General features: G+C 42.2%; 1 long non-coding RNA gene across 1 annotated transcript; it reads right to left on the bottom strand.

The window, feature by feature from the left end:
• Nucleotides 1-211: 211 nt before the first annotated feature.
• Nucleotides 212-21,065, bottom strand: LOC118010289. Its single transcript, XR_004679166.1, has 3 exons — nt 20,821-21,065; nt 16,813-16,929; nt 212-2,244 (listed from the first exon to the last, which is right to left on the bottom strand). It is a non-coding gene; the product is annotated as an uncharacterized LOC118010289 (long non-coding RNA).
• Nucleotides 21,066-22,847: the final 1,782 nt, after the last annotated feature.

Genomic DNA, 22,847 nt, shown 5'->3' with positions numbered 1-22,847 from the left:
CTCTCAAATAAATAAATAAAATCTTTAAAAAAAAAAAAGAATATCTATCTCACATGATATTGTCACCAGGATTATATGAGTGAATCCACGTAAAAGTTTAGAACCATATGTGGCACTCAGCGTGTGTAATAAATGCTTTATTCTTATTAGCCGAGACCACTGCTAGCAGGTTGTGGACACAGAACTCCAAAGAGGCCTTCCTCTTTCTGTGAGAGTTGAAATAAAATAGAGTTACTTATGTCAAGGTGTTTACGATGGAGCCAGGAAATCATTAAGGAGGTGGGCCTTATGCATGTTCTCACTGGATAGAACCATGAACTTTTGAACTGGGCCAAATGGCAAGTAATCCAAGGACTCTGCACAAAAACTTGCAAGTTGCCACAGTAATAGCCTTTTCCTTAGTGAATGAAAGCCTTAGCAACCAATTACAGGTAGCCAAGATTAGTTTTCTGCCATCAACATCAATCCACATTCTTTGTAAACAATCTATACAAGCATTCCTTTTTGTCTTTAACAACCCTTGACTTTTGTTCCCTAGTGGACACGACTTGGGTTTCTACCCAAATCTCTGCTCCCCAAATTGCGATTCTGAGAAATCCAAATAAATGCTTTTGTCTTACTTCAGATCTGCCTCTTTTCTTGGTGGTCGCTTCTATTTATGTGACTTCATCTCGCATGGCCAGAAGGACTGGCACTGACCACCTTCACCCCTCATGGGGCCCACCCAGGACCCCAAAGGTAGCTTTAGAGGGAAACACTGCTATCATTTTATTACCATCACCACACTATTTTTAAAATATTAAAATTGTGCTTTTCCTTTGAGGAGAACAGGTTTTCAAGTTTTCAAATTGAAAATCACTGGAGAAGTATCTCACAGCCCTTACACATTGCAGTTGGCGTTTGGCATGTTAATTCCAGAGGTTTTAACAGAATGATTTTGCACCAGGAGGTTAAAAAAACAAAACCTTGCCGAACACAGAAATAAAATATATTAAAAATTAAAGGACGTGCAATGTGAGCAATGAAGTATTTTGGGCAACGTGCCCATTCCTGCCTCATCCAACTTCCCTTGGTTCACCAGCCACACTTAGGAAAAAAGGGACCATTTTTCTGTTCTCCCGTACTGGGAATTGTTTTGCTCCTGGTGGCCAAGGCAATAAGAATTCCTTACAAGCAAACAAATAAACACACTGTAATCAGCCTGCTTTGCTCCCTCCATCTGTGAAATTTTCACAGACAGATTAAATAAATAATTTTTTCAGGAGTGGAGCATGAGGAGGACCATAATTTAGGCCTTTACAACCCCAAATGACATGCAATCTTTCATTTATTATTCCTCATGGAGAATGGCTACTAATATCTTCTTTCTAGGTCCCTTAATTAAATTCAGCTTCTTATATGTTTCTCTTGATTCACTCCCTGTCGTCCCTGGATTAACCTACTTCTTCACAGTTGTAATTTCTCAACTGTTAAATTTCATTTACCTCATTTAAATTTCTGTAGATTTCGCTCCCCCAGTGGAAATTTTGTGTACTTTTTCACTCCTCTTCCCAGGCAAGGAAACCATCCCGCTCAGACCAGAGCGAACTAATTTATGAACACTTACGCTGATATGGATTAGACTGCATAAAAGTGTGAGCATAGAGAGGTTTTAGAAAGAGAGAGGGATTGGCCCAACACAGTCAAGAGTAAGTCCCCTCTTCCTTGAAGCCCTTCTAAATAGTTGCGTCTTCCACAAAATCTTGTCCTCTCGACACCCTCAGAATGACTCCTAGGGCGCTGTAGGAAACTGTGCTACTTTTGCTGATCATTTGCTTCCTTTTCCCTGTAGAGCATACATGCCTGTTGCAGTGTGGCTCACAGTGCCCCCTGTGGCAAGACTTGGCATTGACACGCTGTGGCCAGTGCCAGTGCGAGCAGCAGATTAGTCTACCTGGAGCGGAAGCTTGATCAAAGGCATCACAAATTTCCACTAGCACTTCTGTTCTTCTGTCCCAAGTCCCAGAATGAGAAGGTACACAGAACCACAGGAAGCAAGCTGTGGCCTCCTGCATATGACGTGACCAAGAAATACATGTCTGACGGCTGTGGGTTGTTGGTTACTTTCAGTCTTTCTTTGAAATGGTTTGTTTTCTTGTCTTCAAGGTACAGTTCTTGAAAACAGGGGATGAATTTTCTTTGTTGGGCATCTGCATAATTTGGTCCCTGGCAGTCAGTTGGAACTAAGAAGTGTTTGTTGAATGACTGAAAGACACAACGAAGACCTCCAGTGAGAAGCATCTGTCCTCTGCTATGGCAGCCGTGCCCACTGGGAAATGTTTCTCACTCTGAGCAGACATCTGATCCTCCAAGACTTCCACTATGGACATTGGTTCTATCCCTTGGGCTCATATAAGACCCTCCCCCCCAATATCTTGTCCATAAGACAGCCCTCTAGTGTTTTAAAACAACAATCTTATCCAGTTCAGGAGCTTGCCTTTGCAGATTAAATATTCCCAGTCCTCATTCTTTTTGTTATCTTCCATGGTTTCAACCTCTTTAACCTTTAACCAAAGGACTCTCCTTTGCAGGTACACTAGTTTGGCCATGTCCCTCCCAGAATGTGGGATCTGGAATTAGCATCAGCCTTCATGTGTGGGCCACAGAAGCACAAAGTGAGAAAGGGTCATCTCCTCTGGACGAATCCTCCATCTGGACTAATTACACTGAGTCTAACACAGCCTTCGCTATTCTTGGCAGCCACATCACACTGCTGACTCATACTGAGTCAACCAAATCCCTTAAGCTTTATTCACAAGCCTTTATTGCCAAAATTTGCCTCAACTCGTGCAGTAGGTTTAGGGGACCCCAATATAGCTCCTAGTACTTGTATTTGTTAAGTTCTCTGCCTCATTTCATCTGGTCCATGGTTCCTGTCTATTTGAGAAAAGGAAGGATTTATTCCCGGGGATGGAAATTCATCTACGAGCCAACAGGAAGGAGAAACAACCTTGTCCCATCAACTCTGCCCACCCAGTGAGATCTGCTGTCTGGTTCAGGAGCCTGTGCTTAACTGTATCACATATTATGGTGTCTTTGTTTAATTTCTCAAGGAGAACAGTAGAGTAGCATTGAGATCCAGTCCCAACTAGCAGATCTATTTATGTATGACAGAGGCTAAGATGGTTCCCATAATCTCCACCTCCTAGTATTCAAGCCTTTGCATAATTCCTTCTGCTTGAGTGTGATGTGTCCTCTAATTTGTTTCAAAACACTAGAATATGGCAAAGGTGATCGAATAGAGGTGATTGCGTGCACACAATTATGTTACATGAGATTATAATTGTCTTGCTAGGAGACTGTCTTGCTGGCTACAAAGAAGCCACACGTGTTGTGAGCTGCCCTTCAGGGAAAGTCACATGGCAAGGAAATGAGAGTAACCTCTAACTGATAGTCAGCAAGACACTCAGGTTCTCTCTCTTATGGCCTGTAGGAAACAGAATGCTTCCAACAATCACGTGGGGCCAGAAGAGGACTTTCTCCCCAGTTAAACCTTGAAGTGTGGCTGACGCCCTGGCCAACACCTTGATTGTAGCTTTAAGGTGAGACTCTGAAGCAGAGAACCAAGAGAAGCTGGGACTGAACTCTTGATCCCCAGAAACTGATAAAACAGATGTGTGTTGTTTTTAGCTGTTAAGTTTGTTGTAAACTGTTACTCAGTGACATGTAGCTAATATACCTTGCAATTAGGTGGTAGAAACCAAAATCAGGGGCGCCTGGGTGGCTCAGTTGGTTAAGCATCTGCCTTCAGCTCAGCCGGATCCCAGTGTCCTGGGATCGAGCCCCACATTGGGCTCCTTGCTCAGTGGGGAGCCTGCTTCTCCCTCTCCCACTGCCCCTCTCCAGCTTGTGCTCTCTCTTTCTCTCTCTCAAATAAATAAATAAAAATGATTAAAAAAAAGAAAGAAAACCAAATTCAGTTAGAAGCCAATGCACCATGAAACCCAGAAAACACAAGCCCATTGTCTCTTTTTGATGAGCTGGATTGACTTACAGAGACTTTCATGATTCCCATGTACTATTCCACTAGGATGTAAAAAGCCACCTTAATATCCAATCTCAGAAATAGAGGTGTTTTTTTTTTTTTTTTTTAGTATTTGCCCAGAATAACCTTCTGCTCATCTATCTCATTCAATGGTCCCGGCTCTCCTCTTCTTCTACCTTCTGGAACCTTTGGTTCTACACCCAGGTCTCAATATTTGTTTCCTGCTGTCCTGGTCTCCTAACTTTGATTCTGGTTTTGATCCCGCCTTTACTCTCATTGAGAGACATTTCCACCTTGGTTCTGTTATCTTCCAGGTCTGGCTCTCCCAGAGCCCCTGCCAAAGAGGAAGTATGCATTATTCTAGGCCCCTGACTGGTGAAATACCTCCAGCCAATAGTGTGGCCTTCAACACATAGTAGATATGATGACGGTGAGGTCAATAAGGTCACCTCAGGCCACTTTGTATTTCCACTGGGGCTTTATCCTCTTTGAGCTTGAGCCTTATCATCATCATCATCATCCTCATATTAAAATTCTGTCACTTCCATACATGTGCTAATGGCCCTGTGGTGAATGACCAGGGCAATGGTTTGTAGATCATAGGAAAGCACTAGCTTGAATCCTGCTTGTCATGTCTGATGGCTCACAGACTGAACGCTGGGGCCTGAGGGAAAAGCTGATGACTCAGCCTTTGTATTTGTACTGTCCACACTATTTTTACATGTGGCTGAGCTTGCCAGAGATGGAAAGGGCCCCTGGATTCCCTTAGTCTTAATGCATCTTCAATACTATGTTTGTAAATACAGAGAATCCAGGAGCCCGGGTCCCACTCACCCAGTCTAGTTCTTTAAAAGCAATGGATCTTTGAGCTTAGGCACATGGGTCCTCCTCATAGACTTGACCTTTCAGGTTCAGGCAATTTTCCTTAAAGTATTACTGCTGAGGCAAAATATATGCAATGAGCAACTTGAGTCACGCCACAAATGGGCCTAGAATTATAGAAAGGTCAGAAATGGGACTGAGTTAACTACTAATTCACACCCCTAAGTTCACCAACAGAAAAATAGAAATTCAGGAAGATGAAGTACCTGGATCAAACTCAGGCAGTTAATTAACAAGTGTCTAGACTTGATTTCAGACAAGGTAGCCATGGTGTTCTTTGAAAGGCCATAAAGGAAAGTCTGGAGGAGAAAGTCCATTACTTCCAATAGCTTGGAGCAGAGGTGAGTTAGAACATGGAAGCCTGGACCTGAGAGGGCAGGCACCAGATCCAAGGAAGACAATTCTCCATCTCTTTGTCTAGACGTTGAGGAGTCCAGATAACAAACAGGGAAGAGAATAGCATTTGTGAACTCAAGGATTCCAGGGTCTAAGAAGAGCGGGTATCATTGCAGGCATCATGTCCTTCCCCTAGGGGTTTCTGTGTGGACAGAGCAGTCCTCTTAGACAGAGTTTTGATATTATAAGACCGTTTATTTTCTTGTTTCTGTGCCTGAGCATTTAGTGAAGGGCTTATTGATTTTCATTATTGTTAATTCCAGCCTGGTCTCAGCTGTACAGTGGGGAGTTAATAGAAAGGTTTTTTTGTCTGGGCCAGAGTGTTTGAAAAAGATTACTACCCTCTGAAGCCAGCAGGATGGTGATAGCGGGAACCAGAGAAGGGTGCAAAGGAGAGGAGAATCTGAAAAATGAGGTCAGAGCCTCAGAATCAGCTGGCTCTTCCTCCCAGATATCCTCTTTCAAGCGTCAACAACTTGACTGGAGGGACTGGTTTTTATTTTTTTTCCTTACAATCCACTTAGGGCCTAGAATAAAGGATACCAGGGTCTCCATGACTTACCATCCACCCCTACGGTTCTCTCTCTGTATCCCGGTATCCCCGTAGCTTTTGACAGAACATAGAAGCCTACACTTGCAATCTGCCTTGTTTCAGAGTTCGCTGTAAGTGGGTCTGTCCATCCTACCAGATTTCACTCTTTTCAAGGCAAGGGAAGTATCTATTTTATTTCCCCCTCCTCTAGCCCCCACCCACAGTAGCTAAAATAATGACTTGAAGGTAGCAGATGATCAAGAAATATGTGTTTTGCTAAGAAGCAACAGCAGTATGTTGAGTTAGGCCTATAGTCTCTGAAGTCAAACAACCTGGACTTGAGTGCACTGAGTGCTCACCTTGTGACTTCCACCAGGATACGTGGCTTCTCTGTGACCCTATTTCTTAATCTGTAAAAGGCAATGTTTGTTGTATCTACTTGTTGGGTTAGTGTGAGTATTAAGAGAGTTATTTCATGAGAAGTGCTTAGAACATTGCATTGTCTGGCATTTACCCAAAGCCCTCCTGAAGTTAGATCCTTCAGATCCTGTGGTCCTAACTCTGTGCATGATGCTCTGTGTCCCACCAGAGTGTGGCATATGGCGGGGGAGAGTGGGGAGCTCTAGCCTGACTCTGTCAACACTCCCCAGCCCCCACCCTGGCACCACATTCAGCATAACCTTCCCTATATCTCAGCTACCCTCTCCCTAACATGCACGGATGTGTCTCAAGGCCATGGTAGTTTTGCCTCAGTTTCCTTGTTTTAACTCTGCCATGGGTCTCCCAAAGCTGTACTGTAGAAACATCACCTCTCTACAGATATCCATCTCCCTTTGATCTCCAACTTTGCTTTCATTTATTCCATAAAAGGTTAGGATTGGGACTGCATCTCTGAGTCTCCTTGTTGACCACACTGAGAATTTTAGGTTTCGTTTTCTGATATATCGTGGGGAAGGAGGTCTAGGTCTCTGGAGCCTCGGGGTTTATAACTGTAGAGAGGATCCCCTGTCCTGTTCTGAGGGGTTGTTGATTGGGAGGGGGTTTCCTCTGGAGGAATCGGTAAGTAATAATTTTGTGTTGAGCACCTGGGCACATTGTATTCTTTCTACGTCAGTAGTTCTCAAAATGCGGTCCAGGACCAGAAGCCTCAGCTGCACCTGAGCTTTTTTTAGACCTACCAATCCTCAGATATCAACCAAGACCTTCTGAATCAGAAACTCTGGGGGTGTGACCAGCAATGTGCATTGTTATAAGTCTCCAAGAGATGCTGGTACATGAAAAATCAAGAACACTTACTCTGGACTTCAAATCACCACTTTGTGGGATGAAACTACGGATGACCAGGGAAATCCCTGTGAGGTGTCTATTCCATACCTTCATCAGGTAAGAGATTTCACAGGATATTTCTCAAACTTCCATGATGACAAGTATCATGTGACAGAACTCGTTAAAAATCATTCTCAGTTTCCACCCTTGTCCCCCTGAATCAGAACTTCTGAAAGAAGAGCCTGGGAAGTTAATTTTTTGATCAGAATTGCAGATGAATCTTATCAGTGAAACTTAGGAAACTCTTCTTGAAGGTGGGAGAGGTGGCTGGTGTGGCCTATTTCTATCCACCATGTCAGAGATGAGTATTGAGGGGTTGAAAGCTGTCGGAAGAACAGATTATTATGAAATTATTCATTCTGTTTGGCCCAATGAAGTAGATGAAACACAGCTCCATGAGTCTACATAGGAGATGCATAAAAAGCCTTTCCAGGTGTCCTCATTTGTCCTTGTAACTGCTTCCAGACACATGTTGTCCCCTGACATTCCTTCCCTGGTCTCCAGAGTCTCTGAATGATGCAGAAGTGAGAGTGCCCTTGCTCCTGGTAAGTAGCCTACTTTCTGCTCCTTGCAGTCCGGAAGACTTCACCTGTGTTTGCCTTTTGTTCCTGCTGACACTCTTTTTACCTAATGCTCATTCATTCCTTAGGTCTCCATCCTCCTCCCCTAGCAACAGATAATTTGTCCTGTGCTGTTAGAATTCTTACCCATTAGTGGTTTTCTATTGCTCTAAAGACAAAGTCCAAAATCTTACATGTGGCCTGACCCTGCTTATTGGGCCTAAGCAGAGACTTCCTTACAAACAATGAAGACTGACTAATGTTAACATAGGCAAGGGATTATTGAAGGATTCTCAGCGTTCATAGAACAACAAGGAGAACCAGATGTGGAGATGGGTAATCACCAGGAAGCTCTAACCATCAAGGACTGCAGCAGAGATCAAACAGAGGCATGGGCTGGTCTGCTCAGACCACCATGGCAATGATGATTGACCTCTGTTCCCATATGATTGCATTGCTCTCTCAAGAGCAAAACCCCAGCATTGATTGTCCACTTGCTGGGCCCAATCCATGTGCTAAACCCCTGGTGACTCAACCAGGACTAGAAGAACTGTGGTTGCTTTTCCTTTTCTAGGGAGGGGCACGTGCTTCTCCCTAAGACTCTATCAATAGGGGTTTCCCAAGTGGGTGACTGCAGAGAGCAGGCAGGGGAGGTCAGTTGTCAGAGAAGCTACAAATGGTAAGTGTCTACTATGCCAGTGCTCCAGCTTTTGACAATGCAAATATTTGGAGAAAAAGAGAAGTTTATATAAGACTCAAAGACTTTCTTAAAATTAATGGCAGCAAACAGCCTTCTCTTCTTTCTTCTTGTCTTGGACCTTCCCTTCTCATTTATCTTGGAAGTGATGCTCTCTTTCTCAGTACTAGGGAAATTTTAGACCTTTGGAGGAAGAGATGGAAAAGTAATATTCCAAATCACGAGAAAAAGGAAATTAGAAGTTGTATTCATGGAAGTTGCTGAATTAAAACTGCCAAGGGTTATCATGTTTTGGGGTCAATTTGAGATCCTTCTCTTCATCCATAGCACACAAATATTCATTTAAAGTAGGTCCTTCCTGGGGCACCTGGGTGGCTCAGTCCTTAAGTGTCTGCCTTCGGTTCAGGTCATGATCCCAGGGTCCTGGGATCGAGCTCCGCATTGGGCTCCCTGCTCAGCAGGAAGCCTGCTTCTCCCTCTCCCACTTCCCCTGCTTGTGCTCCCTCTCTCACTGTGTCTCTCTCTGTCAAATAAATAAAATCTTCAAAAAAAAAGAAAAAAAAATAAAGTAGGTCCTTCCTTAGAGTTTGAAGGTCTTCATAACATAGGACTTAAAAATTACCTGATAGATTTTCCTCTGTGAGAAAATAACCTAAAATAATTGGGGGGAAGGTTTGTACAAAAAGATGTTCATTCAGCTTTATTTATAATAGCCTTCAAATTGGAAACAATCTAAATGGGATGAATATCTATATGGTATGTTCACTTTATGGTATGCTATGCTTACAAAGCATTTAAAATGTGTTTGTTAAAAAGTGAAGTGAAAAATCAGTGCATAAAATATACTCGCAAGTATATGGAAGAGATTTTAAAAAACAAAAAACGTACCAAGTAAGAAGACACAGGAGTTAGACACATAACATTATGACAGAGATTGCCTTTAGATGATAGGGTTATTGGTAATCAATTTAAAGCACATTTCTGTTTGTCACCTTTGTCAATTCTTTAATTCCCCCAAATTTTACTTGGAGCATGCATGTATTTATTTACACACAAATAAAACAAACTTTGTTTACAACAACAGTAAATGTGCTTCCATTTTGCATGTGGGATCTTTAGAGATAGCCCCCCTCTTGCTGAAGTCACCAGTAGCATTGATCCCAGTAACCAAATCTAATAGGCATGTCTGCCTTCGTTTTACTAAGCCTTCCAACAATAATTCACAGGGTTAATCAGTCTTTCTTGACACTCTGTCTACTATTTTCTTTTAATTTTTTGAAGCTTTTATTTATTTTAGAGAGAGAGCACTCAAACGGGGAAAAGGGCAGAGGGAAAGAATCCCAAGCCGACTCTGTGCTGAGTGCAGAGCCTGGTGGTGGTGGTGGCGGGGGGGCTCAATCCCATGACCCTGAGATATGACCTGAGAAGAAATCAAGAATTGGATGCTTAGCTTAACTGACTGAGCCATCCAGGCACCCCATCTAATATTTTCTGAAATACAATTCTCCCAGGAGCCTGCTTGCTTCCCCGTGCCATTCTTGACTTCTTTGCCTCTTCTTCAGTTTTTCTTGATTGTTCTTTCTCTTCTTCTGAAACTCTAAGTGTTAGAACTCCCTCCCATGAATGCCTTCTTTTGTTACTGAAGCAATCCTACCTGCTCTCTCTCCATTATGGCTCCTTGTTGGTTTATGGGTCCAGCCCTCCTTCTCTTGTGACTGCCAGTCTGTTTACTCAACATCTCCATTAAAATATCTCTCAGATACTTAAAACTTATGTCCAAAATTGAATTCTTTATCTTCTACTTTATGGCATAGAGACAGAATGAAGACCCATGTGTCCATTGATATACTCAACAACTGTGAAATGCCATTTTCCTATTTTTTTAATTTAACAATGAATGAAAATAGAAGTTTTAATATTTTCTTCGTGAATCTCAATGGCTCATCTTGGTTACCCACTAAAGTGTATATAACCCCTTTCACAACAAGTGTTTGGATTTCCCAAAATCATAAATACTTTTTTTCTTTGGCTAGTAGGATTCCAATTCTTTTAAAATTAACAATGAGGCAGAAATTCCAGGCCTCAAAGAGACTTGGACAATAAAATAAGGTCCTGGTTGAACACAGCCCACCTGCTTCCACATAATGGGGAGAAACATTAAAAAAAAAGTTTTTACTTCAACCAGTGACTACAATAAAGTATTCTGAGGGTAAAAAAATAATTGATTCTAATAAGGGACATAGATAATTATTTCTTTATTGGAGTAACTTCAATGAGGAAATCCCTCTATTCTTTATTGGCAAAATCAGTCAACGTGACAGCATAATTTTGGACAGATATTTGGCACAGGAACTCTGTGACATACCTATTCAAGTTCTAGCAGTACATCTAGAGATCTTTATTAATTTCATATTCCTTTGCTTCCAAAAGTAAAGGAAGATTTAATTACATGATCAGTGTTGGCCAGTTTTGGGGTTATAAAAGGGGATTTGAACCAAGATCTTTTAGACACTTGTTAGCTAAAATGTGATGTAGGCATCATTGATATCAGTGTCACCTGCAAGCTTATTAGAAATACAAATTCTCAGGCTCAAGCCCTGACTCACTGAGTCAAAATCTACATTTTTTTTTTAAATTTTATTTATTTATTTGAGAGAGAGAATGAGACAGAGAGAGAGAGCATGAGATGGGGGAGGATCAGAGGGAGAAGCAGACTCCCTGCTGAGCAGGGAGCCTGATGCGGGACTCTATCCCGGGTCTCCAGGAGCATGACCTGAGCCGAAGGCAGTCGCTTAACCAACTGAGCCACCCAGGCGCCCCAGAATCTGCATTTTTAACAAGATCCCTAAGTGATTCATTTGCACACTAAACTTTCTGAAGCATTGTTCTAGAACTATAAATATTTGGGTTTCTTAAAATCTAGCTTTCTGTTGCTATCAGTGATTTAAATTATGTTTATAATAATTGTGACTATTCAGCTTTTACTTAATAAAATTTAGTTAATAAAAATGTAAGCTTAGAAATATTTATTGAATTTGGGAATAAGAAAACAACTCATTTAAAATCGGACAAAAGGTTTGAATATACATTTCACTAAAGACAAGAGATGGTGGCAAGTAAGGTGATGATCATAAGTAAGCAAGATGCTCAACATCATCAGTCATAAGGAGAATGAGGATTAAATCCAGACAGAAATGCCACTCCACACTCTCTAGAATTGCTATAACTACAACAACAATAATAATACCTGACAATACTAAGTTTGGTGAGGTGGTAGATCAGTACTGTGATACATTGCAGGTGGGGATGCAAAATGATACCATCACTTTAGAAAATAGCTTCGCAATGTCTTATAAAGCTACACATGTACTCATCCCATGATTCAGCAATTCTGCTTCTATGTATTTACCCAAGGACCAAAACTTAGGTCACATAGAAACATGTATGTAAATATTTATGGCAGTTTCATTGATAATCACCAAAACCTGGGAACAACCCAAATGTCCTTTAACTGATGAATGGATGAACAAGCACTAGTCTACTCATACAATAGAATGCCCCAGGGCCACAAACAAGAGCAAATTACTGATACACACAACAACAGGGATGAAGCTCAAATACATTACACATAATGCAAATGAACCAAGCCAGATTTCCATTTATATGACATTGTGTAAAAGGCAAATCTATAGGGATGAAGAACTGAGGGTGGTCGCCAGGGTTACAGGGTAGGTGGAGTATTTGAATACAAACGGTTTGAATAGAAAGCAGTTGCTGTGTGTTAATGGAGCTGTCTGGTATCCTGATTGTGGTGGTGGTTACACTGGCCTATGTCCGGTCTCATAAAACCGTACATAAAAAAGAATACTGTGATGTATGCTTATTAAAAATAAATTTACAAAAGTCACATATTGTTTGCAAGGCACGCTTTTCACTTTTCAGCCATGCCAAAGAGACACCCCACAAGCTCAATATGAGATTGCTGTCACGGGACGGCACCCTGCGGCAGCAAGTCTGCAGCCCTTCACCCTTCACCACCCTTCCGCCACACTGCTGAGGAGGCATGCAGACCGCTCGCTTTATTTGTTTCCAGCCTCCCCTTTCCTGAGCTGTGATCTCCTCTTGTAAAGAAGGCAGGACCTGGAACGCACAGGAGGGAAATGGGAGCATAGTGATTTGCATACTCTAATTAAACTGCTGTATCACGAGCTTTCTTTCTTTGGTTATACTGGAATGGAAACAAAGGTGTGCCTCTCCTTCCGAGTTTGGAGTGTCATCCTTGGGAACCGGCATGAATAAAATAGACCAGGAAGGCTTGCGTGCCTTACAACCTTAAAGCAGCTGTCTGTTGCACAACTTAAGGGCAGAGCACCTGGCATCACAGTCCTTCGTGGACTGGCCTTTATCTCAGGTAAGTGGGGCCTATCCGGTTGGATCTCTTCTTGACAGGTGTGCAGGCAAAGATGAGAGCCTGGCCCATGGGTGAATGATTGCTTCTCATCCATGGAATTCACTTTCATATTTGAAATGCCGCATAATCTGGGGGTGGATAGAGCACTGAATTGGAAATCCAGGATACGCAGACTTCGTGGGGACCTCGCTGCCCATATTCAGGTGAGCAACTTAACACTTTAATGCCTGAAATAACTCACGAGGGGCAATTCGTCATAAAAATGCAGACAATTTACACATGGTTTAAGTTTATAAAGTGCTTTCACACAGTTTAATCCTTTTAATCTTTAGGTTCAGATGGGGAAAGAATGGCTGAGTGCCATTCAGTGTTTGGTTTTATAGGACGGGAGATGTCTCAGCTCTATATTCACTCTCTTAAGATCTTTCACTTAATGAAGCAGATTTGATCCCAGACTTAGCTCATTCCCAAATCACAGAATTTGAGATCTGCCTTTTTCTTTTTCTTTTCTTTTCTCTTCTCTCTCTCTTGTTTGTTTGTTTGTTAGAAAAAAAAAATACATTATAGGGGCTCAGTCATTAAGCGTCTGCCTTCAGCTCAGGTCATGATCCCAGGGTCCTGGGATCAAGCCCCGCTCCCTCTCCCACTCCCCCTCTTGTGTTCCCTCTCTCACTGTCTCTCTCTCTGTTAAATAAAAAATAAAATCTTAAAAAAAAAAATACATTATAGATGAGTTAAGCAAGGTCCAGAGATGAGAGTGGGTAAAGGTCATTCAACCTGTAAATTGCATCCTTAGAAAATTAGGCCACAGGCTTGGGAAATACAATGCTAGGGGACCCAGTACTATATGGATGGTGTTCATAACATCTGTGTAAGACGCTGAATTACATTGTATCTATACTAACAGTTGAGAAAGAATAAATAGAGGCAATTTATGAGGTGCTTTGAATTCTTTAGGGCCAATAATGTCATTGCAAATGGTGGTTAATGGAACATAAAGAGAAAATAAAAATAAAAGAAGACACAATTTCAGTTGGGGTGGTGGGTTAAAATTCAAGTTAGGCATACTGAAGTGGAAGTAAATTGAAATAACTTATTAATCCTAAAGTTAAATTAGAGATGTAATTGTATAGTCAATTCATAACCTTGACTGTAAATAGGTTTTTTCCCTTCTGTCCCTACAGTGGTCTAGCAGTGGCGTCTTCCCGTGGCCCGGAACTCACGTGGAAAGCATGGTAAGGATACTGAACAGCCACATCTCATTCTACAATCCTAGGTAGTTCTTGAACTAAAGAGAATCAAGACTCTTTGGAGACCATCAGGGAGAGGCGAATTTACCCCTACCCCTGTTGGTTCTTTTGGCTGGTCTAATAATTAAATTAGCATAAGACAGATTAACAGGAGAAAATCAAATTTAATTCATACTTATGGGAGGTCATAGAAATATGAGACCCAAAGAAGTGACCAAAGCAGGCAGTTTTTATACTTTTTAGACAAAGATACAATAAATCTGTAGAACTAACAAGACAAGACACTTAGGCTTGGGTACTAATTAGTACTAATTAGTGAAGAAACTAAGCAGAGTTTATTTATGCAGTGTCTGGGCCCTGAATTCCCTGTTTCTGGTGATAAGGATGTCTCTCTACCTCCTGGTGCAGGGAGGGGACCCTTAACATGAGAGATTTATTCCTGCTTTCCCGGGGACAGAGAGGAGAGTCAGAATGTCCTTCCTGCACCGGTTGTTTCTCAAGTAACTTGAGTCAAAGTAATCAATATGCCACTTTGGCATATTTTGGGGAAGCTTGCCCTGAGCCCCATCAAGATCAATTTCCTGCTCTTATAAGAACACCAGTCATGGGGCAGCTGGGTGGCTCAGTCGTTAAGCATCTGCCTTCAGCTCAGGTCATGATCCCAGGGTCCTGGGATCGAGCCCCGCATCGGGCTCCCTGCTCAGCGGGAGGCCTGCTTCTCCCTCTCCCACTGCCACTCCCCCTGCTTGTGTTCCCTCTCTTGCTGTCTCTCTGTCAAACAAATAAATAAAATCTTAAAAAAAAGTTAAAAAAAAAAGAACACCAGTCATTTGGATTAGGGTCCACCTTAATGACCTCACTTAAATTTAGTTACACCTTTGAAGATCCTATCTCCAAATACAGTTGTATTATACGGTCCTGGGGGGTTGGGACTTCCAATTATGAATTCAGAGAAGGATACAATTCAGCCTATAACATATTCTATATCACAGATGTAATGAAGGAAAAGTGCAAAGACATCAGGTTGCAGGAAAAGACATGTCTGGGGACATTCTTCTTGACATAATAAGTCACTCATGATTCTAAGAGGAACCCAGGTAAGAAATAGCTGCTAGGGTTTGAATCACCTTGAAGTCCCAACTGTGTCCTTTGTTCAGGTCAATAATCAACTCACAGATAACTCTACAAGTTCCGTAGGTCTACTGTAATCATTTTGTTTGGTAGGGGACTGTAACTTGGAAAGATGCATTAAAATATATTAAGGTACATAAATAAATAAGAAATTAGCTAAATCTATAGAATTACTAATTTTCTCATAGGTTGAGTGTAAATATAAATGTTTTATAATTATTGTGATAATTTGTGAATATCATGCTTATTTTAAGGTGTCTGAAGCACTTAGGGGAATGTGGCACATTAAAGCTTATGCTTTTATTGAGACAGGAATTTGACTAAGATTTGTAATTAACTTTTAACTGTCTAAGAGGATTAGTAAAGTTTACATTTTGATTTATTAGTTGTGTAAGCTTAAATGTTTAGAGAAATTTCACTTAATATACTTATAGGTATAATTACATTGAACACTAAAGAAAATGCTGGTAATGTATTTGATTTTCTACATACACAGAAACCGCTTCAGAGGTAATTCTCCTAGCAGGAGTCCAGAGGTGGTTTGGAGCTGGAAATAGGCGTGATGTCAACAGTCCTTGGCACAGAGGGATGTGTGGTGTGAACTCATGGCCCTCACGCTCAGCCTTCCCCTTCCCACCTCCCAGGACTCCTGGCTGTTAATTCCAGTGTAAAAAAAGAGGTTGAGTTTCACTCAAATACATATTTCACTAACTTTACTCCTTTGATTCTGCCTCATTAGGAAATACTGTGGCTATCCCTATACTTCTTAAAGGGGTGGGGATTGGGGAAGATAATTTGCCACCAAAGTGGTTTGAATCAAAATTGTTCCTACAATCACTCACTGACCTTCAATAGCCGCATTTGTGCTCCAGGTTTTCCCACACCCTTAACTTTGTTCATGTCACTACCTCCTCTTCTAGTACTTTCTCCATCCATCTTTACTCAGAGGTGACCCAAAGCTTGGGTTCACCCTACAAGAAGACATTAATAGTATACCCAGGAAATTTCTCTGGCCCAGAGTCTGCTGTTGATGAGAAAATTGATTCAATAAATTTAATTCATTAAAAGTGTCCATGATTCAAAATATTACTAGAGTACCCCATTACTATTTGCATTTCAAAATAGGGCTATAAAGAAAGCACATGCTTAATCTGAAAGAGTTATCTGAATACTGGACATGAGTTCAAATCAGCTTTTTAAAATATATCCATGTGCCCATGATTATGCTATGTACCATGTTCCTAGTTTTAGTCATGGCATCACTATTTATGGGAAACTTAACCACATAGAAATTAATGCCAGTAGCTATCATGTTTTGAGTACCTCCATAAGTGCTCTTTGGTACTTTGTGTACATCAATACATGAAATACTCCCTCTACCCAGTGTTCCATGTCTTATTTTCCTGAATATGACAAATAGAGAGTTAAAAATGTCAAGGTAGTTCTCATAGTAATATCTGGGTAGAGTTGAAATTCAAATTTTGGTCTTATAAGCTATAAATCTATTCACTATAAATCTAGGTCACTTTTTACAATGATTCACTGTTGTTTTACCCCTTGAATCTAGGTTTCCCTTTGGTGAAATAATCATAATGATACCTACCAGGAGATCCCTGCACATCCAATTACATTGATATGAAGAAAAGGCATTCCTCTTTCCATGGTGAATTGCAGGGTGGCTGGGCATTTTCAAACTTCCAGGCTACTATGTCCCCAAAACCTGGTTTTACATATATTTGTGTTAATAATTATATTTACATTGGTATTTATACATCTATAAATACTAGAGGTAAGCTTGGCCTGTCTCTCAATTTGGGCCAGAGTGTGGATGGACAGTGAGGTGGGCACCCATTTACCCTTCCACTTGGCTCAGTATCAGGGTCTAGGTTTGCCATTGCTCAGAGTAGGGTTGACAGATTAACAAATACAAATATAGAGTTTCCATTACATTTAAAACAGGTAAACAATATTTTTTAAGTAAAATTATGTCTCATGTAATATTTGTAGGGAACATTGGGGCATACTTATAAAAAAATGTTATTTATTTGAAATTCAAATGTAAGTGGGCATCTTCTATTCTATCTAGCAACTCTGGTCATAAGCCCTGAGTTAGAATTGGCAGATCTCACCACAGATAGGCTCTTCCTAACAGGGAACTGACACATCAGATATGAACAGGCCAGTAGACAGAGGGCCAGGCTGACCCTCAGTGCCTGCCCCAAAGACAAAGAAAAGGAAAAGACAGGTACCAGTTACAAAGGACAAGATTAAACATCTCCAGTGTTTATAAAGGAGTTGGCCCTCTAACAAAAAGGATAGTTTCTTTTCCTATCTGATACTGACCTGATTTTCTTCTTTTATTTAGAAAAACAGACAATTTTGCTTTTCTGCTCAACTCAAATTTGGGAAACTTCTAGGTTGCTATCAGCTCAACTCCTTATTATTATTTTTTTTCTTGTTGTGGGGTCACATGCATTCATAGTACACTAAAATATGCAAAAACGAAAAAATATACCTTTCTATTTCTATTTCTTATTTAGTCTTTCTACTCCAGTGGGTCCTGGAAGAGAATCTAAATTTAGTCCAATCTGGAAAGCTAAGTCCTATCTAATAATTGAAGTGATCTTTTTGGAATAACACATTTCTTTAGTGTTAAATGTTTTCAGCATTAAATAGTCTTTCAGATTATTTTCCCCATACCCCTATTTTTCACCAAGATGTGGAAGAGGGGCTCATAGATCCATGAGTCTGCACTGGTAAGAGCCAATGACCAGTCTGGGGCGCTCCCTGAACGGAAGACTGCCCAGGGGTCAGCATGTGAACCTCATGCCTGGAGTTCCAAATCTTGGCTTTTCTACTGAGAGACAAGCGTCCTTTCACACTGCAACCTCTTTCAGGGAATGACTCGCAGCATCTGCTGGACCATCTGTGCTCTCAGTAATGTTCCATTCCCTCCTCGTGTCGGTGGGGAACTTCTGGATACTGTCACTAGCTCCTTGGAGTCAGCTGTCTAGCCTTCTCCCTCCACTTCTGTTCAGCCTCACCCACCTCTGCTCATGCAGTGTGCCATGGAGAGTGTTTCTCCTGGGGGATGGCCGCTTTCTGAAGCTCTTCCTGGAGAACCATGTCACTGGTTCCTCATTATGTTCTGAGTTCCCCCAAACCTTCCTGAATGTGTTCCAAGCCCTCACTCTTGCTGGGGCCAAATGAAGACCACTCCATCTTAGTTGCTCGGTCTACTTCTGCCGCTGATCAATTCCCCCAAATTTGCTGGGGTCCAAAGAGGCACATTTTAACCTTCACTATACCATGCCCTGAGTTCTGTCTACCTCAGTAATTAGAAAGTAGGTCCCACTTGGCTCTCAATCTCCATGAAACCTACTCAGAACAGTATGTTTCTTTGTAACAAAGCCTGACTATAGAGATCCAGCACCAGAACTCAAGTCAATTGATGGTTTCTGTTCAAGGCAGGATTCTGGGGTGATAAACCTCATGGTCTATTCTTGGAGGTGGAAACCTGCAAAGGGCATTATTTGGGACCAACTAACAATTCATTATTCCTCTTATGCTCCTCCCACGGTTCTCTGAAAGATGAAAGACCTTGTTCTACAGCCTTCCTCTGGCTGCTCCATGCTCCCACATCCTTGCTTTCCTTCCCCAAATACCTCTTTCCTGGTGCCTTTGTCTTTGCTAGTCCTTCTCTCTTGGGCGATCTTCCTTTCCCTTCACTCTTGTGCCTTTCCCCCCTTCAGATCTCTGCTCCCCTTGCCTCCTCCCAGAAGACAGCCCTGACCACCGTCTATAATTATCTGAGATTTCTTTCTTTATCCTTAGGTCTCATCCATTTCCCTTCATCTGTAATGTAACTTGCATCGTGACAGGAACATTTCCATTTGGTTCATTTTTGCATCTTCAGTGCTTATCACATAGTAGGTAATCGTAAATACTCGTTGACAAAGATGAGATTTATCCCATGTATCTACACCCCCATCCGCAAATGATAGGTCAGCTAGAACGGTAGTTTTGGCCAAGCTGCCACAAAGGGACCCGTGTTATATACTGGCATCGTCCTCAGTCACTTACATTCTTTCGAATTTTTGAAGCATGCTGATACATGTCACAAACAGAGACACCGGGGCTCGGAGGAGTTAATTTTTGCCTGAGGTCACTCAGATTGAATGTTAATAAGTGGCAGAGCTGAGGACAGACCCAGATACGTCAAACCTTAAAGTTTTCCATCATATTATACTGCCTTTCAAATAACAAAAATCGTGCTTTAGTTTTACAATGTGCTTTGAGGTACTTTGGGACGTATGAGACGAATTAAGATAACTCTTGATCTGGTGTCGGGATACATAGATCTGAAACCAGGGTGGCTCAGCCTTGGAACTATTAACATTTTAGTGCAGACACATCTTTGCTAAAGGGGCTGTTCTACACATCATGGGGTGTTTAGCAGCGTCCCTGACCCTCTACCCACTGGATGCCAATACTGTAATTCCTCTGTGGTGACGGCCCCCGATGTCTGAACATGGCCCAAGAGGCAAAAAGACCCCTGATTGTGAACCAGGGCTTTCCCCCGATGCCCACCCTTTATGTGATCTTGATCAGTTCATTGACTTTCTCTGAGCTCCGTGACCTGCTCTGTTCAGCAGGAATTGCAAGTTGGCCCGGGCACCACAAACCTTATCAGTAGCTCTATGAAATTAAAGGGTGTTACACTTATTGAGGGCTTATTATATGCAAAATATCATGCTAAAATATATATTTTCTTGTTCAGCCCGGCGCACAACACTTTGACTCTGCCTCTGGAGAAATTACGTAAAGTGACAAGTGTTCATCATTTTCAAGCCGCTCAAGCTGCCCTGCTGGGGGCACAGAAAGACAACCAGCTTCCAGGGGAGGGAATCGAGCCTCCCCCGCAACTTTCAAAAACCACAGGAGAGAGCGAGTCCCCAAGCTGCACAAAGTTCCTTTGAGAAGGCAAACGTGGGTTTATTTTAGCTCCTTCCGGAGAGGGAACGGTGGGCTGGGAGACGCTGCCCGAGGGCACGGCCACCAGGGTGTTATGTGGGCCATCTAAAGGTCCTGGGGCAGGAGGGGGAGGCCGGGTGGCACTGAATCAGCAGCTCCTCTGTTCTCCATGTTTAGAAAGTAGAAAGTGAGGCTCTGAGGAGTAAGGCAACATGCTTGCTTCACAGATTCAGCAGGTGTAAGAAAGGAGAGTCAAACCCGGGTTAATTCCAAAACAGGTGATTTGGACAAAAAAAAAAAAAAAGGAAGTAAGATGTTTGGGTCAACTCATCTCTGGTTCATGAGGAAAATTAGACAGGTCATTCCATTTGTTTGTTTCGTTAATATTATCAACTTGCAATATAACAAAGAACAATGTGTTTATCTTCTGCTCAGCTGGGCAGTCAGAGCAGAAAAGTAACGAGGAATATTAGTACAGATCCTGAGCTGTGAACATTGAGTAGATATTCCTTAATTTCTTTTGTGAGTACAAAAATGAACTTTCTATCTTAACAGAAAGGAAACAACCCTTAGACATCATCAAAGAGACCCCGATATAACCGCTTCTTTAAAAACAAAAAGATAATGTTTTACTCACATGACAGAGGAAGGCAATGCCAGCTCTATCAAATCAGGATAATTTCAGAGCATCAACACTTCAAGCTTTTAGTTTTTAACTGCTTTTTATGGTTCTCAGTAATTTCACTGTTGTTACTGTTTTATAAATAAATAAAATTGGTGCTCTCTGCAGGGATCGAACAGGAAAAAGTGGTAAGTTTTGGTAACAGAGAGAGAGAAAGGCAAAGAGAGAGGGGAAGAGACAGACAGAGTGATAGAGAGAGAGAGGAAGAGAGAGACAGAGACAGAGACAGACACAGAGAGACAAAGGGAAGGAGGGAGAGAGAAACAGAGAGAGGAAGAGAGAGGCAGAGACAGAGAGAGGGAGGGGACAGGGAGAGAGACAGAGAGAGAGAAGGAGAGAGAGAGGGAGAGGGAGAGATCACTGGGAAGGAAGGAAAGAATAAACAGTATGAAAACCACCCCAAGAAGTTTAAGTGAGGAGGCTATCAGACATGGTCTCTACGGGAGGAGGAAGCATGTTTAAGTGGGTGAGGATTGCCTGATGTCCCTTCTTGGTCCCGGAGCTGCTGATTCAGTGCAGCCACCACCCGGCCTCCCCCTCCTGTCCCAGCGCCTTTAGATGGCCCACATAACACCCTGGTGGCCGTGCCCTCGGGCAGCGTCTCCCAGCCCACCGTTCCCTCTCCGGAAGGAGCTAAAATAAACCCACGTTTGCCTTCTCAAAGGAACTTTGTGCAGCTTGGGGACTCGCTCTCTCCTGTGGTTTTTGAAAGTTGCGGGGGAGGCTCGATTCCCTCCCCTGGAAGCTGGTTGTCTTTCTGTGCCCCCAGCAGGGCAGCTTGAGCGGCTTGAAAATGATGAACACTTGTCACTTTATGTTAGAAAGAAAGTGTTCCCATCTGTGGTTTCAGTTACACCTCAGGTTCAGTCTTTTAGTGAGTGAGGACAGGGCTAAATGCTGCTAGTCATTATCGACCTGCAAGAACATTCAGCAACCAAGAGAGGTGGTGGTGAGCAACTGTGCCCAGAGCAGTTTCTGGAGGGGAAGGTGATATTACTGATATTACTCCCTCCCTCCTGGAGGGACAGACGCGTGCGCTAGGCTGTGTACGACCTCCCGAGTCAGGGAACTCAGATCCCATAAAGCACATGGGGTGTGTGTGGGGAGAACAGCAGGGGGCATGCCAGAAATGTCAGCTTTCAGGGATTTTTAGAAACATTTATTATTATCATTATTATTATTAATTATTATTTTTCTCCCCTCTTGGGCCAAATCATTGGGTCTTTCCACTCACTGTGATTGGTTTAGGCAGATCCAGCAATTTTGTGCCCTAGAGTAGAAAACAGAATGAGGGTGCCTGGGTGGCTCAGTTGGTTAAGCGACTGCCTTCGGCTCAGGTCATGATCCTGGAGTCCCGGGATCGAGTCCCGCATCGGGCTCCCTGCTTGGCAGGGAATCTGCTTCTCCCTCTGACCCTCCCCCCTCTCATGTGCTCTTTGTCTCTCTCATTCTCTCTGTCTCAAATAAATAAATAAAATCTTAAAAAAAAAAAAAAAAAGAAAACAGAATGAGACCCAGGATAAGTGCTTCCCTGAGGCTCTATCACTAATTAGCTTTGTGATTTTCGGCAAATGATTCCCTTTCTCGGCCTGAATTTGTTTATGAAGGTGTTTAAACTGATCAATAATCTCCAAACCTTTTTTTTTTTTTTTTTTCTTTTCTTCCCCCAGCTGCGAGATGTATTTTTCAAATGGAATGTGTCCGGGAACTCCAGCGTACGGAACAAGAACAAACCCCAGCTCCAGTTGGCATGAGTGTCTGAGCAAAGGGCAGAGAAATGAGCCAGCTGGGCTTCCTGCCTCGAGGAGGCCTCCTCTGCCCCTGGGGGGCAGGCCCAAGGCTCCTTGCCAGGTTCCTGGGGCGTCACCAAAAGGAATGTGAAAATCCCAGAGTATTTAAAAAAATTTTTTTTATTGTTATGTTAATCCCCATACATTACATCATTAGATTTAGATGTAGTGTTTCATGATTCATTGTTTGTG

Source organism: Mirounga leonina, unplaced genomic scaffold, assembly GCF_011800145.1.
Source record: "Mirounga leonina isolate KUSES-001 unplaced genomic scaffold, KU_Mleo_1.0 Mir_129, whole genome shotgun sequence".
NCBI classification, from domain to species: Eukaryota; Metazoa; Chordata; class Mammalia; order Carnivora; family Phocidae; genus Mirounga; species Mirounga leonina.
This window is presented reverse-complemented; position numbering and strand designations above follow the sequence as displayed.